The sequence below is a fragment of the Cariama cristata genome, unplaced genomic scaffold (genome assembly GCF_000690535.1).
Source record: "Cariama cristata isolate BGI_N322 unplaced genomic scaffold, ASM69053v1 scaffold14619, whole genome shotgun sequence".
NCBI lineage: Eukaryota > Metazoa > Chordata > Aves > Cariamiformes > Cariamidae > Cariama > Cariama cristata.
The window spans coordinates 20,310-26,490 of record NW_009636426.1 but is presented as its reverse complement, the minus strand read 5'-3'; positions in this window follow the sequence as shown (position 1 = coordinate 26,490).

Below are 6,181 nucleotides of genomic sequence, written 5' to 3'. Positions count from 1 at the left end.
TCCCTCTTTCCTTTTGACATCCTGGAACTGAAATTTGTGTGCTGACTCAAAACCGGTAAGGGCCACTGGACTCGACGACACCCACTTGCAGCCTCTTTGAGGCAGATCTCTGAGAAGGTCAGGGGCTGAGACTCCTTGCAGAGTTAATACTTATTAACATAAACAGTAAGTTCTGTGCAATTGCACACCCTTTCTAGTTTCTCTTCTTCCTTTCCTCGACATCAGGAATATGTATCACAGTAAAGAAACTGTATTTTCAGATAAGCTGATACTGGGTTTTGCCAGCATATTTAGGCTTTGGCAGCTTGAAAAGCATTTAAATGCACCCATATTGTAATAGAACAATGATTTGCAACATAAAAATTGGAATTTGTGTAAGAAATAGTCATGCAAGCCTCAGGCGTAGTCTTTGCTTTCAAATGTGATCTGCAGATGAAAAGTATCAGGTAAGGATGAGGTATCAGCTTCATGTGACACAGGCCAGGTAGGTGGCTTGCAAAACTCCATGACATGCGATATACTAGCCTGGATCACGACTATAAACTTGGTTTGGGGAAAGAAAGACTGTGCTCTTCACTGAACTGAACAAATAATTGATAACATCAACGCTTAAAACTGCTTTCTCCACAGTGCCAGGATAAGCAATATAAAAGTACTTGTGTCAAACACAGCCACAGATCATGACCACCGTCCAGCTGACCTTAATTTTCAAATTAGTAGCTGCCGAAAAGAAAAACTAACTTTCGTTCAGTTTAGATTTCTTCCTGTTATCTAAGGAAAACTTTTGTATTTAATAAAATATAGATTCAGTAAGTGCAATGGGAGACGAAGAGATTTGTGTTATTTCAAACCTAAGCGCAGCGAGATATGAAGAGGATACAGGCTTTCTTGAAAGGCTTTCTTGAAAGGGGAAACTGAAGTTGATAGATTCTCTGCAGCTACTTAAGATCATCCAGGTTGAGTGCTGTGAGAGGGATGACGGATCATTCTAGGCATCCAGAAAGCTCAGCTGAGCTATGATCTGCAAAAATATTTACCTAAATGTCCTCCTAAGCAGCTGCAGCTCTGGTTTAGTGAAGTGCTTTGCTTTTATTGTCTATAGATCGCTTTCTTCCTGAATGAGTAACAGTGTCTGATAGTATAAAAATGTAAGTTGTAAGTCAATTTAAAACTGTAGACACTTGGAGGACAAACATGGTCATATTTTCATTGCCTTTCCTCATTTCTCCCCTAAAGCTAGTGTAGTCTTTTGTCTTACTTTTTCTAGGCTGTAGAAGCAAATGATGTCATACAGGAATAAAAATTAAATGACTTTTGAAACCAACTTCTCTGTGATGAAGCTCTGTCACAGAACCTATAGAAATTCAATGAAAATGGTTTTGAAAGACTCTTGCCTCTTCTCAAAAACCACAATCCTGAATGAACTCTGAATAGATTGGGTATAGTGGAAAGACACAAGTGTCACCAGCTGAGAGAATTAGATGCATGCCGTTTTAGAGAGTGGATAAACTATATGGACAAGTTTGAAATAAGGATTTTTCTCCTTTTTCTACTTACAGAACAGATGCTGTTGAAGAATTGTGTCCTGGCCAACTCTTTGCTGCATACAACTGCCTGAAATATATTTTTTTAGGTTTTTGGAGCTGGTCAGAAGAGTTAGAATCACAGTATTTCTTCATAAAAGTGCAGGCTTCTCCATATCTGTTCATCAATAGGCATCTGCTCTGTTTAAAAGAAAGTATCCACAGAATGTAAAGACAACTGAAGTGTTCTGTTTTTTTAATGCCTCTCTAACAGTAGGAAAAAAGTTAGTAACTAAAGTTAGTGATAACGTCAGTACAATAAGGAAGAATCTAAAACAGATTGAAGACCCCTTAGTTATTTCGTATATGCTGCTAGACTGTAAGGGGTAATAACATTTAGTTATCTTAGCACACTGGGAACTTTGCCAAGGTGAAAGAAACTTCTGTTCAATATCAGTTTTTTGGATAATAAGGTTTGCATCAGTATTGGGTACAAGTTTTCATGTAGTCAGCTGTATCTCCTGCAAATCCAGTAGCTGATACTACAAATAATTCAGCTATTTTAAAATGACGTTTAGTGTCTAGTAGAATTGATGAAAATGTCAGTTTCTGGACTTCTAGCTAATAAGATGGGAAAAGCTGAATAGTGTCAGAAAAGCCAATCAACAACAGGATTAGCAGGATCCAGACCCTGAAACTATCATTAAGTTTCTACTTAAGCTAGTCTCTCTCTTTGAATCAGCATAGTTCAATTTACAATCATTCCCTTCAGGATTCTTTCGTTACTCAAGCCTGTGGGCATCATCCTAAAGCTCAGAATGTAGTACTTGCCTTTTTCAGTATGAAGGAACCATCTGTTTTCTCTCCTACACAAGTAATACTGACAAAGGACATATATAACTGCTGTAACATTACCTAAAAGGAAAACAACATTTGCTTTCTCCAAGGAACATAAATAACATATTGAAAAGTATATGAACATCCACAGCATGTATGTGGTTGGATATAGCAGAAATTTAACCAGTTAGAGTAACAAAAATTCAATTTTCTATTGGTAGGAGTTGAGGATTATATTGCCATTTCTCTTAACCCTGTCACCACTCCGTGTTTCTTGTCACAACGAATGTCAGCTTCAACAGATAAGAAAATGAGAGGGAATCATTTTGCCCAGCAGACTGTCTAAATCTTTCCTATTTCAGCCACTTGCCTTTCCAATTTTTACCCTTGAATTAACTGACTTTTTCTCCTGACTTTGTCCATCCTTTTCAAACTGTGGCTCTTTTCAGTAGGAACAGCAGCATCCTTAGCTGCTCACAGGGAGAAAGGATTTACGGAGTACTTAAGGGAATGCAGCAAAATCAGGGTCATGGCATAAAACTCAGTCAGAGCAGTGTGCCTAACATGCTCCTTCATGCAGTGAAGAACGTACATCCACTTCTCTCTGTTTTCTCCATTAAACATTTACCCATTAAAAATCTCCTCATTTCACCCACATACAGACTTAAAACAAGGGTGGAAAAAGAAAATTCAGTGCCCTTCTTAACCAACATTACTCCCTACTATGCAGTGCACTTCACATCCCCACATTACTTTATGCAGATACTACAGTTTCCATTTTACTTCTAATATTTTCTGTCTTCTTCATACCCTTGCAGACTGTTTCTTTCCTATAGCCTTTCCATTGCAAGAATGGCTAAGTTAATTTTTTTCTACCTCATTCTACCTCTGTTGCAGGATCTCTACTTATCCTTCATAGCCTGCACCTTCAAGCCTCAGGCTACAGATTCCCTTAGCTCAAAGGTGCCACCAAAGACAATGTGGGCTGGAAAACACATTAGTCCCTGTTAAAGATCTTTTTGTAGAATCCCAAATAGGGTTCATTTTGCTCTTAAGAGAATGAACAAAGGAAGAAATGTGGTTTTGTAGCACTTCAAGAAAGTTAAACCCAATAGTTTCTGTTGAGTTCACAGAACTGTATTACTGTGAACACTCAAAAACCCAAGAACTGATGTTATTGGGAATATTTCTAAAGCAGCCACGAAAAGAAACGTTATGTGCACACAACAGAGCATTGTTCACATATGAGATTAAAAAGACAGAAGTCTCTTCAGTTAATTTTCTCTTATTTTACTTTTGCTTGGTTTAAATGTTGCATGTGGGATGGAAAGTGATTTGCTCAGTGTTTAGGTCCCTTGCAGATACCTGCCTGGCATTGACTGATTTCCTGAAAGAAAAAAAAACAAACCCAAAACTCAGTAGTAGTCACGAGGAAGGTGGCCACAGAGCAGGCTTCTCTCCTCCATGGAGAGTCCTGGCAATGCAGCCTTGGTTATAAATATAACAAAGATCAAAGAGGGAAAAAACCCAAAATTTACCAGACTGTTTGGAGTGTGACCACAGCTCCGAATATACCGGCATCGGGAGACAGAGGGAGGTTGGTTCCTTCAGTAGTGGGTTTCCTATTTGGTGCAATCGTCTGTGCTTCCTCCGCACGCAAAATGTTTATTCTCCTTCTTTGATGAAAATAAGACAATAACAAAATATTGAATAAGAGTGAAAGTAAGAAATAAATGATAAAGGCTCAAAATGGAGTACCTGCAAAGTAGCAGTTTCTGTGAAAATGCTTAATTTGAAAGAGAAAAGAATGGAAGTTAATTTCTATTTTTAGTTCCACACAAAGCTATCAAATAAAGGCATACTTAGCATTTTTTTCCCCTTTCTTTCCATTTTTGAAGGGGCACAAGAACTGCACTCCTCTGGTCTCTCACATCCTCTTCTTCACTTCAGCCAATACATTTGCTTAGTTCAATACACGTCTTTCTAGAAATGCCATAGCAGGTGACAAACGGAGCTGGCCATGAAGTGCTGTGGCAGCCAGCCGAAGAGCGAGAAGCTTGTTGTGTGGGGAGAGCGCCAAGGAAAATGGAGGGAAAATTGCCAGAAAGGATCAGAAGTAATGGAAAAATGAACAGATCGACTGACCAGAGAAAATGTCCATTTTTTTCACTTGAAGGTAGGTGGCACCCCTCAAGAGAGAAAATAAACAACTAAGAAAAAAAGGAAGGTAAGCTAGCCGTCCTCCTGGCTCTTATATCCCAGAAGCTCAGTGTCAAACATCAACGACAACTGTGACTATGCTTTGCACACCGAGAAATGGGCCTTAAGGAAAACGTACCCTATAGGCATATTTTTGCAAATAATCAAGGTTTGGTTTGCCTCAGAGTTTCGTATAGAGAAAATCACCCACTACTCAGTTTGTCTAACATTTCCTGAACTCGAGAGGGCTGAAGCTCTGCGTGCCGTTATTTCGACTCTGCATCCAAACCCGAGTTGCAGAGCTGCGGTTCCCCCACCCAGGCGGTAAGTCTGGGGAATCAGCAGAGATACAACAGATTATTGCAGAAGCTTAGCCTGAAAAAAATCAGCGTCAGCAGAAGATTTCAAGCCTAGAGATAGCAGAAGTGCCTGAGGTCTCGGCTGCCCTAGATTATGAACTGGGTAGGAGTCTGGTGACAATAAACTGGACAGGTTGCTGAGCAAGCAAGAAAGCTGTCAGAGGAGGGGCTCTCCGCAGAAGCGGTACAAACTGGCCCAGAACAGAGCTAAAGGAGCTCTGTCAAAGACAGTGACCCAGTAGAGAGCTGGAAATTACTTATTTTGGGAAGTGGGTGGTTGAGGGCCACTGGGAAAAGTCCTGGAAAGCAGTAGAAGCCAAATAACTGTCTGCTGTAACTGATCTTACCATATTGCCAATTGTCATGGTTTGATTGTAAATCTTGCAATATTGGGAGACTAATTTTCTTGCTGTTTGTGGGAATATACGTTCTCACTGGAGGAGAAAACAAACTCTAGACAACCCCTCCATTCTTTACCCTCTGTCCTGCAAAAAACTCCTGGAAGTGTGGCTTGAGCATATTCTGCATACTCAGAAGTCAGAAAATGATGGGAAAAGCTTAAATTTGTAAATTTAAGAAGTGATTTGTAAAATATCTGAAAATTTTTAAAGAGGGGCTCTTAATTTTTTTGGAGTTAGCCCAGTTTTGAAGACCTGGGCCTGGAGAGAATTGGGGATAGCTATAAGAGCTCAGCTTTGGGGGTTAGCTCCTTGCGGGAAACGGGAACTCCTTGTAGAGCTGTGTCCACCCGAAGAAAATGTACATGTTCGTCTGATGTGGGGAAGGTTCTGGGTGTCCCAGCAGTGACTCTGAATCTGCCTTTTGGCTGCACATGGAGCTGACACGTGGGATTTGTAATGTCTAATGTGGATGAGTTTATACCCCCTGAATTAACCACACAACTGCAAGTGTACGTGGAGAGATTCCTACTATAATGCCTTTTTCCCCAGTTCTTGCTTTTTTTTTTTTTTTGGTGTTCTTACAAAAGAACATGGAAGAGAGAGCAGAAAAGAAGAGAAATCTCATTTCAAAATGTAGTTTCTGTGCTTTTGTGTAAAAATAGGAGAAAAAGTAATGTTTCTCATGGCACTATATTTATTTCAAGATTAAATTTCAGAATGATCTGAAGTGACTGACAGGATTTGGCAGGAAAGGAGACCTGTACTAAGAACCATTTAATTCAGTAGGTACCAGATCAAAATACAGAGCTGGTGAACAGAAGGCAGCGAAAGCTGAGAATTTGCTAGGTGTATAAGGTTTTCT